Here is a 20,630-nt window from a genome sequence, read left to right on the forward strand (position 1 = left end):
GGACAGGACAGCATGCAGAAGCAGACCATTAAAGTGGGAGGGAGGAATTGTGGGAGTGTTTTTATGAATTAAAAGATAATGCTTATTAACAGATGTGTTTAAGTCAGTCTGACTAGACTACAGTCAGCTTGTATTGACTTCTGTTCCTGTTTGCAGAAAGGAATGTGTACTTTTGTTTTACTTGAACAATGCTCTACAAGTTCATCTGTTTTGTGTGCCTTTCTATTTCAGAAAATAAGCAAAATAGAAGCTCTTTCCTCAGTGTCTGTTTGTTGATGAAATAAAATTGTATTGATTTGGGTTCTGCTGAAGAAAACATAGTCGCAATGTTTTTGTCTTAGTAACATTTAAGGCCCTTCTTTCAAACCTTTTAGAAGTATCACCAATTAGACTGTACTGACCTTTGTAATGTTGCATTGATTAAATGTAATGATATTCCCCTAACGTTCTGTGCACAAGGTGAGCACATGTAATTGATTGTTTGGGCAAATCAATAATACTGTGTGTGTTTTTGTTAAATAATGGTGTTCTAGCTTCCTTACAATGGAACCAAAGTAATAATATGCAAGGTTATGTCTGTTATGAATGTACATAAGAAACACATTTTGTAATGTTTTGGTAGTTAGATCATGTTTTAGGTTCACCAATCACACTCTTTTTGAAGTGGCTGCTGTGTTTAGTGATTGCAAACTAATAATTTGATTGGTTTCTATGCAAAAGTAACATAGTACTGCAACTCATTCAGTTAATGGTATTCTATGAATTTGTGTGTTTCTATTGTCTGAAAATCCTATAACAGATTACATTTGTGGGAGATATTCCAGACTTTCTTAGCCTTTCCACCTGATCACACTCTGTTAGTCTGTTTATTCACTTATGTTTGGTCCTGGCTATTGGCGTTTTTTTTCTGGGATGACCTCATGTTAGTTCTCTCGTAGAGTATGACTAAGTATTTTGACATGAGCTAATTTATGATTGACTAATTTTTGCTTCTTAATTATCTTAATTTTGAATAAACCTTTATGGTTTTGACTTGTATTGTTGTCTTGTGAAGGTTTTATTAATTAGCACCAGGACTTAGTTTTACAAAGACATACTAGGTCTTACGAAGACTCAGATGTCCCAATCCTGCATAACAACGCCCTAATTATTTCATTTGAGTGGCAACAGTCCAAAGTAGTTGATGTAGGATCTGACCTCGGAGAGACCACCTCCCCTGGATAGCATAGATCCATTATCATTGCAACTTGCACTGTACATTTGAATTCTTGGCAGTAGAATTTGAGGAGGAAAAAACTACTTGCCCCAAGCGGCCTTCTTGTTTTCATGACAACCAAGTCTTCGTTGATGCCCATGTTCACTGTGTTTTTCAGTCTCTTTCTTGCCCCCATCACTTTGGCTGGAAGGCTACTCCATTGTCATTTACCATGAAGAAATGTGAAAGAATCAACAATATGGAATCCTGAGAATCTGCAGGAAAGGGCCTCTTTTGACATGGTTAGCCCACACCTTTTGCCTGATTGGATTTCATGCTGTAAGTGCACTCGGTCCCTGCTAACTAGGTTCCCAGTGCCATATCTGTTTCCCAAAACTGTACCACGATTGGCACAACTTCAGCCACCCCTTTAAGTCCCTAATAAATGATGTCTCTGGTACCTACAGCAATGGGACTGAAAAGGGTCATCTAGGGCTGCAGCACAAATTGTGGCACCCCACGGACCATCCACCAAGATTATGTACACTGCCATTGCAGACTGCATGTCTTGGTACAGAGAAAACCTAAGAGTCGACATGGCACACAGCCCATGTGTGCCATGCTCCAATACACTGCATGAGGTATAGGTAGGCCACCTCTACAGCAGGCCTTACAGCCCTAAGGCAAGGTTCATTTTACCCTTGCGTGACATAGGTGCATGAGCAGATATGACTCTTCAATATCTGAGCCATACTTAGATATTGTAAGTACACAGGGGAGCCATAGAGAGTACATGGGCTGCATACTTTTCATTACTCTCAGCTCTCAGTGGCCAGAAACAAAGCCTGCTCTGAACGGAGGTGCTTCACACCTCCTCCAAACTAGAATGGCCTTCCAGAGCTGGAAGCTACAAAGACGATGCCTTCTTTAAAGTGCAGCCCAGGCTTCCCAAGATCATGGGGATGACAACCCTTCTGTCCTGCTCCACCTTTGGTGGGATGACAGGTGGGACAATTAGTTAGATGAGGAGGAGTGTCCCCCATTCAACCAGCACCACCCTTAAGGTTTGGCAAACGATGTGGACCCCTCTTCTGAAAATCCACCATCTTGAGATGTTGGGGAAACACCCTATCAGGGATAGGGTAGTGCCCCTTACTACAGGAAGTGGGCACTCGTAAGGTGTAAACACCCTAAAGGTATGTAGCCCATTGGCTATTTGTTGTCTCCCGCTGAAACACCCCTACATTTTGTATTTAGGTGACATCCCTAGACCTTGAACATTAGATTCAACGCACAAGAAGATATGGACGAAGAAGAACTTCTGCCTGAGAACTAAAGCCCTGCTGAATAGAAAAGTGGAGGCAAACCCGGCCTGCTGCCTCAAGAACTCAACAATCATTGTTGTGCATTTTTGTCCTGATCCAGTGAAGACTCCAGGAACCCTGGAGTTCCTCCAGCCTTCGAGAAATCGCAGAGAACCTCCCTTGGAGCAAAGGAATCACTCCCCTGCACACTGCAGGCACTGATTCTGCTAACTCTGGTTTGTCGACGTGCTGTTCCTCGATGGCTCAAAAGCAACACTTGCACCAAAAGCGGTACATCAGCTCAGGAGGGTCAAATCTGTCTCCTCACTAAGTTTGGAGACACCAGGACCTAGCGGAGCAACACCGCAACAATATCCAGGGGTACTGGACCCACTCCAGCAAACCGCGAGATGAAGAGTCCATTCTAGACTCCAACTACTCCAGAAGCAAGCACCCTCCAAGGGACTTAGAGACCCCTGAAACCACACCCTGATGTCCCAGCAGTCCCGAAATCTCCTCTCCAAGTTGCCTGCTCCTGACCGTGAGGACCTTTTGACACACGGCTGACCTATCTGCTCTGCAACCAGCCCGGCCAGCCTTGGTAACAGTGAACCAGCAGTGCTCCCCTGGTCCTAAGACCTTTAAGTCCTCTTGACTGCCATCATAATGTTTTTAATCAGCGTATTTTGAGCGCTTTTTGCACGGTAGCGCATGTCGAACGCTTTGTTCTGTCCTTGTCCTGAGTGCCCTAAAGCTGCGAGCCCGGCACCAGAGTAGGAAGGGCTACCCTGATTTCAACTTGTTCGTGAAGTCGCTCGCGCCGCACAGGCAGGGCGGACGAGCCACCTTAGCTTTGACACGTTGCCAAGATAATGTAGCAACCCCTTGACGACTCGACTCCGGAGGCCATGCCACCTACAAGGAAGTAGTGGCCTTTCCAGCTGCTCCTATTGCCGAGGGCGTTCTGGTCGGCTCAGCACTACACTGATCAAGAAAGAGCAGGCCCCTAGTGATGGGTGGACCACTCTGATTGAGAGAAAGGTACTGGGCCTCAGAGTGGAGTCCTGCTGGGTCCTCTGTGAATGCTGGCGACTCCTAGTTCCTTGCACCTTCAGCAGTTGTGCCGTGTGTTTGCGGGCAGCTGTCCTTTTCAATCCAGCTCACAGGGAACAATTGAGCTCTTCCCACTCATCTAGTGTGGGTGGCCCCCTCGTCCCGTTGACCACACCTGGGGCCCGCTGGACCACTGTAGTCTGCCGGGGTGAGACCTTGAAGCTGACCCCTGCTGTACCGCAGTCAGCAAAGCCCTTTTTGATGTGCAATACCAAAGTACCATATCTTGAGTAATAGGCACGCAGGTGCTTTTGCGACCTACATTCTGTACATGCAGGGATTTTGAGCTTCTGGGAGCATTACTGGGAGACACCTTGACGGAGGTCCCAGAGCGCGGCAGGGTATTGCCCCAAGAAACTTTCCTTAGCCTAACAAGACAGGTAATCAGAAATTACCATAACGTTTAGTAGGCGAGCAAGTACTGCAGCGCCCAACTCTGTTTCCTTATGCACTAATTTCAGCTAGGCCATAGTGATTACTGTATCCCTGCTAATAGCAGTGCAGGAGTTCCTGGCCCTGTGTATCCTTACTGTTACTGATGTGCTTTTCTGCTGCATTTTATTCCCTAAGTATTTCCTGATATATGTTGTTTTTGCCTTGCATTGTCCAGGACAAGGGTTATTATCTGAAAAATTACACTCGATACACAATATTTTTCATATTGTTTTGGTCTTTTTTATGTATAATGTACTATATGTATTTTTATATAATCCTGTGTGGATTCTCTTTTGTGGTGTGTTCGTTGTGTTTGTGTGTGCGTGTCTGTGTTGATCAAACACTTTACACATTGCCTCTGATGCTAAGCCTGCCTTCTCTGCCCTAAGCTACTGGAGTATTGAAATCACAGAAAGGTGTCAAGGGAGGTTTTTTTTCAAATGTTCACGATAAACCTGAGGCCACTAATTCTGAGGTTTTTTAGCATTTATTCTGCTTAGTTTTGATAATTCAAAAAGACATTCATAAATCATTTGGACATGTCTTTTCAAAGGAAACACCACATTAGTAAATCACACAATTGCAACACATTTGTATGCGTGATTTAGAACCATTTCTTTTGTGAGACAATATGTACAACACATACATAATACCAAACGTTATTTGTGACATATATACAACAACACAATGATCACACGACAAACATCAATCAATTATGTGTGCCAGCCTGAAAATAAACCAGTCCTGCATTTGCACTGAAAACATAAGGCGGACAATTGCTCATTCAAAGACACATGTCTACTGTCCTGCGTGTGGTAGGGTGGGGATACATATCCTACTTGGGGGTGTTGTCAACATAGAACAAGGGGGATTATTTATATTCAGACCCCTCGTCTCCCACCCTATCTACCGTCCCCCACTCTCCACAGCGTGCATTTGCACTGAAAACACAAGGCGGACAATTGCTCGTTCAAAGACACGTCTACTGTCCTGCCTATGAGTGGGTGGGGATACATATCCTACTTGAGGGTGTTGTCAACCTAGAACAAGGGGGAATGATTTCTATTCAGTCCTCTCGTGGCACACCCTATCTACTGTCCCCCACACTCAACAGCCAACGCGTTTTAAATCCTCAACAATTCCGGGATTCTCTTCAGGACTCGGACTTGGTTTTGTTTGGGCTCTCAATTGTGCTGCAGACAGATGTCCATTATCTGTTCTTCAATTCAAAGTATTGATTGAGGCTTAAATTGTATGGGCGTATGGAAGGTCTTGGTAATGATTTAAAAACGGTCCAGGATCTTGAGACTCGTGAAGTGCAGTCAGCTTGAGGGCACATCGCCGAGAATTTCTTCGGCAATATTCCTGACTGTTTTCTTTCATTTCAGCCATGCGAAGGCAGTTAGAAAATCATCTCTCTCCTCTCATTCATGGGAAGAAAACATTGGGGGCTTGGGCGGGGCGGGGAGGAGTGGCTAGCCCAATGTTATGGGCCCTGGCTGTTTGGTCGGCCCCAGGGCCGACCAAACCAGTCATAGCACTCTCCGTTTTCTTCTTGCAGGCTGCTGCGCAGCCTGCATGAAAAAAATGGCTTCCCCTGAGGCGCCTGTAAAGGATGGCGTCCTAGCCAATCACAATGCTGGCATTGCAGCCTTGCAATTGGCTTAGGGGAAGAGAGGTAGGCTGCCTGCTTCTGCTTCCTGTTTGCAGAGAGCAGGAGGCAAAGGTAAGTTTTTCTTAAATAAAAAAAAATTAAAAAAAAAAATTTAAAAAAATGTAACCCCCCACCACCTCCAAAAGGCTTGACCCCCACGTGACCCCTCCCGTGTGACCCCCTCCCGTCATGCCAGCCGCGACTGATTGCTGTAAGCCCCGATATTAACACGCCGTCATAAGAAGCAGCTTTACAAGCAAAGTTTCCTAAATGGGAAGGTTACCTTCTAATACCAAGCAAGTCTCTGCTCCATGGTTTACATGTGCACTCACTGCTTACCCAGGCATTTATAACGCCCTCTCCATCAGCCATTGAAAGGGTGTTGTCACTAGGAAATCTCTAAAATGTTGCTACTCTGTCATACTCACGACTGAGTAGCAATGCATGTGCCCATAAAAATGTGCCCCACAGGTTAAGGCAGAGATTTTCTTTATATTCTGTTAAGAGAAAAGTTAATATCACATTGTTATTTTATTTGGTTCAAATATAGCGTTAGAATAATCCACGAGGGCATCTGAGCGTTTTGAAGGGAAATGAGAGATGGATATTGCTAAACTTTTTGAACAAAAAGTTTCTATGCGATTTCTGTGTGGCGAGGTAGATAATACGTCCATGATTCTGGGCAAGATATTGTACTATTGAAGATTGGCATTGTCTCGTGGCTGAGAAAATGTCTTTATAAGTTTGCGGAAGAATGTGCCCCCATATAATGCTAAATTATATGCCTGTCATTTTGAGTCAGAATATATCGCCAGGCCAAGTATTGTGTAAGAGAAGGTGGCAGCCATTTTTCATACTATAAATTTCTCTTCTAAGAATGCTAAAGTCATTTTTTATGATATCATGACTCAGAATGTGCCCATCATCTTGTACTATAGGCATGTCCCATCCTATTGTGACTGAGAAAGTCGTAAAGGTAGTTATATTCATATAAAGGGACGAAACCAAATGTTGAGTTTCCTTATATGACCAAAAGTGTCCAAGGTGACATGTAGTAACCTGTTTTACAAATACTTTATCCCTGATTACACACGGTGACGGTCACAATTGGGTCTCTGATATGTGTTGTTCAAGGTGCAGATAGGTTGTTGAATTTGTACTGTGGAAATAAATAAAACATCTGGATTTTCCCGCATTTTGACCTACAAGTGTTAAAAAACATTTGATGCAGGTCACATGCAAGACATTTTTCAGCATATGTGGTGATATGCAGAAAGATTCATGCTCACATGCTTTGTTAAAAAGGTTCATACATGTTGCCTAATGCCATAGTCACAAAAAACTGTGATCTTCCAGAAATTGACATTTTGCAAGAGAGATTAATAAGAAAGGCTTATGTTTAATTAAGTGTTCAAGTGTCAGTTGGCGTTGTTTTAAAGGTCTGCGTTTTACATTCCACTTACTCTTGCAATAGGTATTGAGACATCAGATCTTACCTATGTTAAGTTATCATATAACAGTAGTTATAACATTGGCATATTGTAGGTGAGTAGTAAGATCATAGCTAGGCTTCAGTTATGAAAATATGTACCCGTTTATGTAGGTATTTACAGGGCGTTCATGTTTTATATTGCAGCAATACATTTTCCTCATCATATTTTGACTAGAAATGCATCCATTGTTTTGTGCAATTGCGTCCTTAACATTAAACAGGGAAGGTAGCCATTAAAATGTCCTGAAGACGTTTCCCATCAAATTGTGACAGAAAATATCCACAATACATCGTACTTTAGAAATTCCCAATAATATATCAACAGAGAATGTCCCCATTATATTGTGCTATAGACCCGTCTGCTGCCTCTGATGAACGGGCCGAGCGCCTCCTGTATACAGAGAGCATTCCATGCGCTTTTGCTCTCCGACTCCAGGGCATCGCTCACGCACAGAGACCCTCCGGTGCCAGCAGGACCCCTCGAGTGCGGAGATTCCCCCCTTCCCCCCTCCTGTCTGGGAGCCGCACACCATCACCCTTAGCAGTGTAACGAGGAGCAAGACTAGCGCCCACCAGCCAGTCGGTTCCCGAGGCGCTCTTCACAAATGCACCAATTATCTATCTCTGGTGCATGCTGTAACCTAGCCCGTGCAGGGGTAGCGTGCAGTGTGTGTTTACGCCTGTTGTATTACACCAACCTGCACTCCGGTCTTAAACCCATAGTGGTATGTGATTACCAAAACGGCCGCTGTCCGGTTTCTCTCCCGCCGCCTCGTGAGTCGTTTCTCGTGTTTCCGCTCTAAATCACCCATTCTTTAGTTCCGCTTTCTTACCTCGTCACCTAGAGTATTAATTTCAGCCCCTCTTGTTTAACCTGTCTCTTTGTATCCCCTACGGGTTGAGAGTTTTTATCGAGGATCTTTCAAAGAAAGATAATAAATCTCACCGTACACAAAACTCCAAAGTAGCACATTGTTTTCCCCTCCGTACCCCCTTCTGTCTCTCAAACTCGCCCCTTGCTTTTCCTTTACCTTTTAAGTTACAGGTCTGCAGGGGTGAGGGCTCGCACCAGGGCTTTGATCGAATACCTGATTACAGAAGATTGCTGTTTCTTGTAAATACGTAAAATACAGATTTGCACAAAAGTAATCCTATCTCTAATTTAACTTTTTGAGAAAGGCTGTTATAATGAGGATGATTGGGAGTTAATTAATATTTTTAGGCCTGGCCTAAAGAGATCCTTAGCTGTTTCGATCGGCTCATAGAATCGGAAAAATCATTAAAAAAGAAATACAGTTGTAAACTATTGGAGCGGCTTTGTGTCAGCCCACTGCGTCCATTAGTCTGTTCAGCTGTGATTCACACAGCATAGCACGGGGCAGGCCAGTCCAGCCACTGGCTGTCTTGCACTATAAGTGATTTCATTTTCATGAGCCCACTGCGTCCATTAGTCTGTTCAGCTGTGATTCACACAGCATAGCACGGGGCAGGCCAGTCCAGCCACTGGTTGTCTTGCACTATAAGTGATTTCATTTTCATGATTTCTTGTGCACATCCGCCTAAAAAATTGTTCACTTTAGTACTAGCCGTGGTGAGCAAGTACTTTGTTTTCCAGTGCTGTTTTCTTTCCATTTTCTAATCTTTTATATTTTTTTTGTCATTTTTGTGTTTAACGGTCTTCCGTTACTTTAAATAGTACCTTTCCTTTTACCAGTAAAAATCGTATTCTCCTGTGAAGTGAAGTAACACTAAAATGGATTTCGGTACTTGTTCTGTACACACCTGCATGTTCGGACGTTGGTCTATTGAAATTAGTTACTGCAAATGTGTATGTTAAATTTTTTGTTGCAAGCCATTAGCCACAATGGCGAGATGTTTTCTTGAGACCTTCACACCAGCTTGCCAAGGACAGACCTTTTTTTAGAGTTGCCAGTGCTTGTTCTTCGAAGCAGCAGGAGAAGTTTTAGCTTTTCAAGTGCATATGCTTCCTGTAATATCAGTGTATTTCCTCTGAGACCTTTAAGGGATGGTTTTTAAAATATGGAAAATGAAATTCCTTCATTTTTATAGTCCTACCTGCAGTCCCTTGTGTCTACGACTCAAGGCTTAACAAAGGGAAATGACCGCTGCACTCCAATGTAATTGTAGTGTGCTGTATGGTAAAACCAAAAATATAAATCTTATAGGTGCACCGGGTGTTCACCTCCTGGATCCTGAGGTGCTGTCAAACAAATGTCTCAAGAATCTTACTATGAGTAAGAATACCCCGGAGCACTCCGGGGTATTCTTACTCATAGTAAGATTCTTGAGATACGACTCAAGGGTTGCCACATAGTACTGTGCCATCAGGACTTCAGACTACCAGCCCGCCCTTTTCTGCTACCCGTCGTTTATTCTCATTGTATGTGTTAGTCCAATCAGTTTGATGGAAGCAGCTCAGGGTTACTGCTCCAGAATGCACCGGGTTGTAAGTCGAAAGCTTCGAATGTTGACATCACAACATGGATCGAGGTGGCAAGACCGTGTCGACAATGGACCGCTCGTCGAGTAGCATGGGCATCAAAAGAAGATGCATGAGGGATCCATCTTGCTGACCTTGGGTGCCCACTCTTCTGGCCTTGCAGCTACTAGGACATGCCCAGCTTTGCTGACAGCCAGTTTATCCCTGTCCCCTCCTGCTCTTCCAGAGATCATCCAATTACTGTGGCTAATTGGAGGTTTAAGGAAAAGGCTGTTTTGAAAATGAGCACATGGCCTTGGCTGCCATCCGCAGACTGGGCTGAGAAAGAGCAGAAATCTTTAGGATTGTGTCTCATAACCGTGCTCCAGGGCCCCCCTCACTAATAAAACGGTGCGCACACCGCACGCCCGGCATCTTAATTAATTAAATGGTCCGCCGGGCCCGGGCAGTCCTCTGAGGCAGGCTCTCAACCATAACAAACAAGCTTTGGCACACGCAGAAACAGGTGTTCAGCATTTAAAGAACAAAATTAGATCAAGACATTATTTATAGGTGCAATTTTTTTAACATAGTCTTTCACTTGTACGTAATGCTTTCTTGGTTATATATAAGGTAACCAAAATGCTTTAAACACTTTATTATAACTTTGCAGCATTCTACAAACTAACGTACAGCACAGCTTAAAAACATAGGCAAAGTCAATATCTCTGGCTAAACACTTATAAGATTCCAAAGGTGAGACCTATTGGCTTTGCTAATGCTTGCCTCCTATGTTATCCTGTCCCTAGCTGCTCAGCCTGTGTGAGTGTTCTTAGTGGAATGTTGGTGTGTGGGCTATAAGTGAATGAATGAATGAATGAATACTTTATTGTATGATTACCTAAAATCATTTACAAAAGCGAAGCGTATTACGATCATGGTAAAAAACAGTAGATTGATAAAAAATAAACGTTTTAAGAAAAACATTTGAAGTGCAAAGAGATTTAAAAGAAAAAGAGAAAGTTAAAAAACATGTAGATATGCATCGGGTTGGACAGTCAGTGCCCTAATGTCAGATCATCTTAGCTTATCAAGCTTGTTACCGAATCACCGGTGGCCATGAAATACTATGTTTATTTGTCTGTTCAATTAAGGTGGCAATGTTCATGACCATTGGAATTAGTGAAGCACCACTATTGATACTATAGATCTGTGGTTTCCAAACTGTGCACCGTGGCTCCCCAGTGCGCCGTAATGAGGTGCCAGGGGCGCCGCGCACAGCTAGGGTGACCAACCTTCCGTAAATTCCAGGGCCATCACAGGGAGCAGCGCTGCTCCCTGTGAGAGGCCTCACCCCCGCTGATGGAGCCGCCTCGCACTCCTCCAGGAGCACAGGAGCAGCCCCTCCCGCCCATTGAAATTCTGTATGGGGCTGATTGCCACACACAGAATGACAATGGGGCAGTCAGGGGTGTTAAAAGCATGTGGTGACCTCCTCCTGCCCCAGTGTACAGACGGGCAATCTGTTAGATAAAAAAAGTAAAACGCCCACGCTGCAATGTTAGAGAACACTTCATTTAAAGAAGCCTGTGAAATAAGTTTAAAAGAACAGGTTAACGTTCTTTCACGGTCTCATCATTTTTGAACTGAAGTATTTTCAATATTATATTCAACAATGCCATGGTTGCTGCTTTTTTTATTTTAAGGAACTAGCAACCATTGACAAAGCCAATAGTCCTGGCTTGTTGTTGGTGCAATGATACTTGCTGTATTATATATCTGGATGCAATGACAGAAACAACATAATACCAGTCGGGCGCAATACTATGCTAAGCGCAGATTTTTAGCCTAGGTGTTTTAAACTGCGCCCTTAATTACATCCAACACCCCCTTTGAAGAGACCCCCCATTTTTTTTACACCGCTTAAAGCCCTGGAAACAACACCATGTTACAGTAACCTCACATCCTGGCACTGTGCATCATATGTGACTCATGACTTCTACGTTTTCAGTCTGCCTATGTGCAGGGGCATAGTGAACTCTCCCCCACCGCACCCCACCCCTTGCTGTAGTTCGTTCTTGATAGGCCTCTTCTGCCTGCAACTCTGCAGACAAAGGCTCAGCTCATAATGTGGAAAGGTGGGTGAGTAAATAAGTGAAGGAATGTCTGAATGGCTGGATGGATTACTGAAAGGATGAATGCATGAATGAAAGGGGGAATGGATAGATAATGAAAGAAAGGATGGATGGATGAGAGAAAAGGTAAATAGATGGGATATATGGGTGGAAAGGTAGATGGATGGGTAAAAGTGTGGATGGGTGTGTGAAAGGATGGATGGATGAGTGAAAGGGCAGCTGATGGGTGAGTGAATTGGTGGATGGTGGTGTGAAAGGATGGATGGATGGATGAATGAAAGGGTAGATGATGGGCAAGTGAATGGGTGGATGGATGAATGAGTGAAAGGGTGAATGTAAGGATTGATGAGTTAGTGAAAGGGGTAGATGGACAAAAGGATGGATAGATGAGTGAAGTGAAAGGGTGGATGGATGAGAGAACGGATGGCTGGATGAGTGAACGGATGGTTGGATGAGTGAAAGAATGCGTCCCAATTACTTTAAGGAAGATAACAGGAGGTACATACCACCCACCCACCGGTAAAAAAAAATGGTGGGGAGCCACGGCCAACTGCCAATTAGGTCAAGGGAGCCACAGGTCAAAAAAGTTTGTGAACCACTATAGATGCTCATCGACGTACCGATTGTAGTTAAGCTGTTATTTTTCTGGACTTTGCATTTGACATAAGATCTGTCCAGCAGTGACAAAGAACTTCCCGGCACATGCCAACTCCATTGGCACTGTTGTGGTATAAATGTGCGTTAAGGCCTCCTTGCATGTTCTTACTTTATTAAGGTTGAATATTGCCCTTAAGTATTTGCGCCTCGGACCTACCAACGCTGGGCAACAACAGATGATATGCTCTGCTGATTCAGTGTGGTATTGACACAGTCAACCTCCTCTATTTCCAGTTGGTATGGTTGACCAGTGAGCCCTATAGTCCAAAATGTCTTAAAGACCAGTTAGCAGCCTGGTCTTTAAGACATTTTGAAGAGCATATCTCCCCAGGCAGGCATTCAGGTATGTTTGGCATTGAGTGATTCATGTGATTTTGTGAGGCCCTCAGCGCCACAAATCATTCTGATCGTATCTATATCCCGGAACCTTGAGATGGTCTTTCCCTGTTTTTTAACAGGTTTTTTAGGCTAACTGTTGGCAGATTTAATATTTGATCAGTTGTCAGGCATAGTATTTTATTAGCTGAAACAAGGTACCTGGCCCATCGACTGGTTTGATCCATGAAGAGTGTTTGAAGTGCTTCCCTTAAGGTACCCGGGCTAGCCTTGTTCACACAGTGGTATAGCTTCACTATGTCTTTTTTGCATTCTATATCCATTAATGTTAAGTTAAACTCAAGTCTGATCAGTGTGCGCCTTGTCGAGAATGGTAACCTGAAGATTTTTCTGAAAGCCATAATATGTAGATGCTCCAGTTTATCGGACAACAGGCCCGGGAAAGCCAGGTGGCCATAGCCGATTGTTGAAAATAGCTTGGTTTGTATTACTCTTCGGATGCCCTCTGTTGAGTGTCTCACAAGGTTCTGATGGATTTTACATAGGGCATGTGGGCCGTAGCAGATTTTATCTCCAATGATTGGGCCTGAGATGTTGTTCTGCCGGTAGCTAAGAATCGTACACCCAAGTAGGTATATTTATTTGCAGTTGCAATTCTGAGTGGTCCGATGTTCCAACCCAACAACAACCCAACAGAGATTTTTTTTGGTTTATGTCCAAAGACCAAGAGGTCAGCGCCGAAGGTGCGCCTAAGGCAAGCCCGTCTGCGCCTGGACCGTGCCCAGCACCAGAACCCCTGGACCCCGCGAACGCAATGACAAAAGACTCGACTACGACGCCAGCACCCTCCACGCACTCAATGCCGACCGAAACCACATCTGCTTCCAGGCCACCCCGAAATGGATCCACGGACCCTTCACCTGCCGCACCTGCAGCTTCACCTGCGACACAACCACCAAACCTCCAAGGACTGGACCCAACCACTTCCGCTGCATACTCCTCAACACCTGCTCCGCACGCAAACACGCCGTCGAGCTCTGGGATCTGCTTGCCACCTCCGCCTCAGACGTGGCCTTCCTGACCGAGACCTGGTGGAACGACTCCTCGGCGCCTGACATCACCATAGCCATCCCGAACGGCTACAAGATCACCCGCAGGGAATGCGCCAATGGAACCGGAGGAGGAATAGCCATCATCCACAAGCCCACCCTCAAGGTAGCCACCCACGCAGATGACACCCTCAACACTGCCGAACATCTGCACTTCCGGATCCACACCGACCCCAACACCACCCTCAGAGGAACACTCCTCTACAGACCTCCCGGACCCCGGGCTCAGTTCAGCGATGTAGTCGCCGACCTCGCCAGCACCCACGTACTCGCCTCCACGGACTACATCCTCCTCGGGGACCTGAACTCCCACCTCGAGAACAACAACCACGCCAACTCCGCCACCCTGATCGACAACCTCGCCAACCTCGGCATCAGACAACTTGTCACCGCACCCACGCTCACGGCCGGCCACACGCTGGACCCCGTCTTCTCCACAGGCACCCACGTCACCCTCGACCACACCACCGAGCTCCACTGGACCGACCACTCCTGCATCCATTTCACCTTCAAGAAACCAACCACGCGCCACCGCACTCAACAGCTGCCTCGCCGCCGCTGGAGCAAAGTCACCGAAGACCGGCTGATCACCACCCTCGCCCAGAACCCACCCACTGACCCCACCAACCCAGAGGCCGCAGCCCACAACCTCCAACAGTGGATCAATGACTGCGCCAACACCCTCGCCCCGCTCAAGAAACCCTCCAACAGCCACGCCAGCAAGAGAGCCACCTGGTTCACCGACGAGCTCTAGACCTCCAAACGCGCATGCCGGAAACTGGAGAAAATATGGCTCCACAAACGCAAACCGGACAACCACACAGCCCATAAGGACGCCACCCGCAGACATCACCACCTCATCAGATTAGCCAAGAGATCCTCCTTCAAAGACAGCTTGGATAACAACGCACATGACAGCAAAGAGCTCTTCAGCATCGTAAAGGAACTCTCCAATCCCAACGCCACGACATCCCTCCCTCACAAGGACTGTGCGACTCCCTAGCCATCTTCTTCCACCGCAAGATCGCTGACACACACGAGTGCTTCGACACCACGACCACTCCGACTACGCCAGACTCCACCTCCCCTGTGAACACCACCAGCGCCATCCGCCTGACCTCCTGGTCCAACGTCAACGACGACGAGACACGCAAGGTCATGAACTCAATCCACTCAGGATCTCCATCAGACCCGTGCCCACACCATGTATTCAACAAAGCTGTTGCAGCCATCGCACCCCAACTACAGAAGGTCATCAACATCTCCTTCGAAACTGCGACATTCCCAAAAAGCTGGAAGCACGCCGAAATCAACTCCCACCTCAAGAAGCCCAAGGCGGACCCCAAGGACCTCAAGAACTTCCGGCCCATCTCCATGCCCTCGTTCCCGGCAAAGGTCATCGAGAAAATCGTCAACAGGCAATTGGTCCGCCACCTGGAAGACAACAACATCTTGTACCCATCCCAGGCTGGATTCAGATGAAACCACAGCACTGAGACAGCCCTCATCGCTGCCACAGACGACATCCGGCGCCAATTAGACAACGGCGAAACATCAGCCCTCATCCTCCTGGACCTGTCGGCCGCCTTCGACACGGTCTGCTATCGCACTCCAAAGAAACGCCTCCTAGAATCCGGAATCCAAGAGAAGGCCCTTGACTGGACCACGTCCTTCCTCTCCGGCAGAACCCAGATCGTCCGCCTCCCACTCTTCCGATCCGAAGCCACCGACATCATCTGTGGGGGAACATCCTTTACAACGCAACTTTTACAACGCACTACCATTACGACGCAACTTTTACAACGCAAACTATTACAACTCATAGCGCTGGGGGGCGCTCTAGGATAGGGAATAGGTTTAATGTACTATCCAACACCTTCCCTACTATCCACGGGGACTGGAGTTGGAATAGTAAATTAAACTATTCACTATCCAGCGCCTAAAAACACTATGCGTTGTAAAGGTATGCGTTGTAAAACTTGTGATGTAAAGGTAGGCGTTGTAAAAGTATGCGTTGTAACGTCATACATCCCATCTGTGGCGTCCCCCAGGGCTCATCCCTCAGCCCGACGCTGTTCAAATTCTACATGGCCCCCCTCGCACAAATGGCCCGCCATCACGACCACAACATAATCTCCTATGCCGACAACACCTAGCTCATCTTCTTCCTCACCAAGGACCCACACATCGCCAAAACCAACCTCCACGAGGGAATGAAGGCCGTCGCAGACTGGATGAGGAGCAGCCATCTGAAGCTGAACCCGGACAAGACGGAGGTACTCATCCTCGGACCCACCCCCTCAGCCTGGGATGACTCCTGGTAGCCGACCACACTTGGAACAGCACCAACACTCACCGACGATGCACGCAGCCTAGGATTCATCCTCGACTCCTCCCTCTCCATGTCTAAGCAGGTCAACGCCGTCTCCTCCTCCTGCTACAACACCCTACGCATGCTCCGCAGGATCTACATGTGGATCCCGACTGAAACAAGAAGAACGGTGACATAGGCCCACGTCAGCAGCAGACTGGACTACGGCAACGCACTCTATGCAGGAATCGCAGCCAAACACCTACGACGACTACAACGCATCCAAAACGCCTCCGCCCGACTGATCGTCAACGTTCCCCGCCGCAGCCACAGCATCCCCCCACCTGAGAGACCTACACTGGCCCTCCGTCGACAAGAGGATCACCTTCAAGCTCCTCACCCAAGCACACAAAGCACTCCACAACGCCGGAACAGCCTACCTGAACCGCAGACTCCGCTTCCACACCCCCACCCGCCAGCTCCGCTCCGCCAGCCTCGCCCTCGCCGATGTCCCCCCGCATCCAACGAACGACCTCCGGCGGCAGATCCTTCTCCTACCTCGCCGCCAAGACCTGGAACACCCTCCCTACCTACCCATGATTTGCATATGGCCATGTCTGAACTGGGGTGGCAGAGTGGGCTAAAGAACGGTGATGGATTAAACTCAGATCAGTTGACTGGGGGTGAGTGCTTGTATTGTCAACGCTCCGTCCATCATTTCCTTTGGTTTTTCTCTACACCCTCCCTACCCACATATGGCAGACCCAAGACCTACTCGCCTTCAGAAGACTCCTCAAGACCTGGGAGCAGTAGCAGTACCTCCCCCCCCCCCCCCCCCCCAGTGCCTTGAGACCCTCACGGGTAAGTAGCGCGCTCTACAAGTACTCTGATTGATTACACAAGTTTGGTTTGTATGGGTCTTGTCCCACTACATTAGGTCATTGGTTATAGTCACATTTACGCTAAACATGTTGCAAGGAGACACTTTCCTTGCGTGTGTAAGACACCTTGTGCCACACGATCAAGTTTGATGCAGGTTTGGGTTCCCTGTGTGCATAAGACACCTTGTGCTGCACGTTTTTTTTGTTGCAGGGTTTTGTTCTTGTGGGCCTCCTCACACGGAGAACATATTTGTTTTCATAGGTTGTCCCTTGTTAATGGTGGGGGCAGGACATTGGGTTTTAGCCCTTTTAGTCTACATGACTTGACTCCCTACATGAGAACACATTATGTAACATTGTTGTCCCTTGTTTTAGCTGGGGGCAAGATATTGGGTTGTAGTCCTTTTGGTCCACATGACTAGTCTCCTTACATGGAGAACTTACATCTTGACATTTATTGTTCCTTATTAGAGGAGGAGGATGGGCATTCTGTATCCATCTTTCCTTCTTGTCTTTAGTTCCTTACCCTCTCGTGATGCAGTGTTCCGGTCATCCCTGGGCCTGGGCTTTTGACTCTAAGTTAAATAGTTATTTTCCACTTTATGTTGCGGGCGGTGTTTCCTTCATCTCCTGGTTGTGGAATATTTACTATTGCTGTACTTTTGTGTTTATAGGTTAATGCATTAGTTTCGTTATTATTCTGTTCAATAGGGAAGAGGTAATGTAGTATTCTGATGTAATGTTTTTTAGGTCTCGTCTGGCGATGGCAGCGCATGTGCTGTCCTCGCCATGCGAGTGCCTTTTGCGATCGATTTTCGGAAGGCTTTACATGCACGCGTAGGGATGGACAAAGATGGCTGCTCCCGCCATTTGTCCAACCCTAACAGCATGCACATGCACGTACGGACAGTAGACACTCCGACGCCATCTTTATTCCAAGCTTTCCCTGGTCATGGCAACTAAGCTTCTTATCAGAAGATTCGTCACACTGCCTTGCATTTATAGCGCAAACTTCACCCGAAGGTATCGGGTATCAGAGCGCTTTACATGGACCCCAGTTGCGCTACACAAGGCTCCCTTGCCACGCTCCCTTGTTTTAATTCTTTCTTTTCTTCTTCGCGTGCCTGTTTGTCCAGGCGTCGTCCCTTATTTGATGGTCACCTATTGTGCCTTTTTTACGCGTCACAATCAACTTTTACCCGTGTGCCTGCTATGAAAATTGATCATGTTTATTATTAATAGGGCTCCCAGTTTTATGGTATTTATTTTTTTGCCATTTCCGTCTGTATTTGTCCATATTTTTTTTTTTCTGTATTTATCCGCATTTATTTTTGCTACAAGCAAAAGATGACGCTACAGCTAGTATTTTTACACATTTATTTCAGTCCCCAAAAACACATGTGCAACTGCTTGTACACAGACACAAGAGCCAAGGAAACAACAAACTAAATGGCAACGAACTCAACACACACTGATCACAATGTAAAAGGGACACCACAAGCCAGCAGGCCGCAGAAGCTCATAAAGGATTAGTGGTGAATTAATATGGTGAAATATTAAAGTAATTTCAGTGGTGGATATAAGTCAGTTATTTGGAGAGAGAAGGATAGCTGAGGGATAAAAGGGGGAAGAAAGGTTTGCATTCATATAGCACTTGTTCCCCCTGATGGATGTTGAAGCGCTTTTTTGGCATGTAGCACGCCACTCTGGAACCCATAAAGGATTAGTGTTGAAAATTAGTATAGTAAAATATTAAGTAGTTTGAGTAGTGGATATGTTATTCAGTTATTTGGGTAGAGAAGGGTGGGTGGGGCCTTGGCACACTTTACTTTGTTATTTAAAGGTATGGTGTGCCTGCTGTCTGCCTACTCGGGTTCTTTGCTCCTGAATGGGTTGGGAGCTAAATATGTATATGCAGTTTAAACTGTACTCAATCTCCCTCCCACACAAAAACTGACAAGTACAGCTATTTCCTCTAAGCAGCACCATTTCTGTATACATATGTGCCCTCTTTTGGAGAGTTCCACCAACCACAATCTGAATCAAGATGGGCAAATTAAACTCACAAATCGCTTTTTACTGGCTTCCAGTGCAATTTGAGTGTTGCGCTTTTGGAATTTCTACAACTGACACCCAGGACATCTAGAATAGGAGCAGTAGGCATCAGAGGAAAATCTATATTTGAATATACTTATAATAGTTTGAATAACTATGCAACTAACACTATTTGAATTTCAAAAGAAATGCATTCCAAGATTCCTGTGGAGAAATGGAACTGAAACCGCTCGTCCACAACTAATCTGGTCTACCTGCTCCAGGGATCCTTGCTTGCTTGCGCTATCCATCAAGGCTACCCTACCCCATGATAACAGTGAGGAAAGAGAGGAGGAGCAGCAGTGTGCTGGCAGGTCGGTTAAAATGTCCCCAGTTCTGATTTGAATAGCTGACGTGGTAAGTGAAATACATCTCTCCCCACAGCCAGGCACATAGGTATAATCAACTGCGCACACACACATCTTAAATGAGAGCTGCACGTGGGCAGCCATTTTTATATTTAGAAGGGATTCTTCAGAAGACCAGCAACGCAAGACCCATGGGAGACTTTGCACTTTGCCACAATACACAGCCCCATACTGAGACACACATGGAGAATGTCTCATAAACGGTATTACCTCTACAACTACTTCCCAGCGCGGACACATACTACCTTCCACAGAGGCTCAACTAGAGTCAAATTTCGGGGTGGGGGTTACTCGGGGGGCTGATTCTTGTTGCAATATGCAGAGCGGAGATGCAGGGACGAAGGGCTGAAGGGGTGAGAAAACACAACAAAGCCTCGTTAGCAAATAAATGGTCTTTTAAAGACCTGTGGAGTACTGGGTGCTGCTTAGTGTGTACCCGGGGAAACTGCCTCAGCCGGGCTGACACACACGAGGGGGGGAGGGGGGGGCGACGCTCTTTGAGCCTAATGGCGCGCCATTAATCTGACCCCTGAGGCCCCAGAAATACACTTGACAAACAGATGCTGAATTCAACTCTGGGATGAAGCCAGGCAGCCCGGCAAAATTTACTAGTATTTTGCCGTTTTTACATATAAATACAGACAAAGGAAACATTGTTTTCCGTCTGTATTTATATGTAAAAATCCGTATAAACGGAAAACCGGGAGCCCTAATTATTAATAACCTATTTTTTCATTGTAAAGCTCTCTAATGCCCTTCTTGGTCCATGTTCGCGCTATAGAACACTGGCGGCATAAATAAACAAATACAATTCCTGTAATGTATGTAGCGCTTTCAGCAGGGTTAAAGCCCTTCTCAACTTCTTACACATGTGTTATGCTGCAGATGGCTTCAAGATGGCGCTGCTGCACTGGCATCTGATTGCCTGACATTTACTGGCTTCCTGAGACAATGTCAAGGAACCTGCCACTATTTTGAAGATGCATCTGACACATGGAAATGCATGGCGTCGAATCTCACAACGTGATGTTTACAGGCTGCCACGCATCACAATGAGAACCATGTTGAGGCATGTGAGAAGCATGCATCTTCAGAAGGCCTCAGCC

The 20,630-nt window shown here is 46.1% G+C and overlaps 1 protein-coding gene across 1 annotated transcript in view; it reads left to right on the plus strand.

The window, feature by feature from the left end:
- NRG1 (neuregulin 1) overlaps nucleotides 1-20,630 on the plus strand; it is a 1,265,832-nt gene that overhangs the window by 91,319 nt on the left and 1,153,883 nt on the right.

Source organism: Lissotriton helveticus, chromosome 2_1, assembly GCF_964261635.1.
Source record: "Lissotriton helveticus chromosome 2_1, aLisHel1.1, whole genome shotgun sequence".
Lineage (NCBI taxonomy): Eukaryota > Metazoa > Chordata > Amphibia > Caudata > Salamandridae > Lissotriton > Lissotriton helveticus.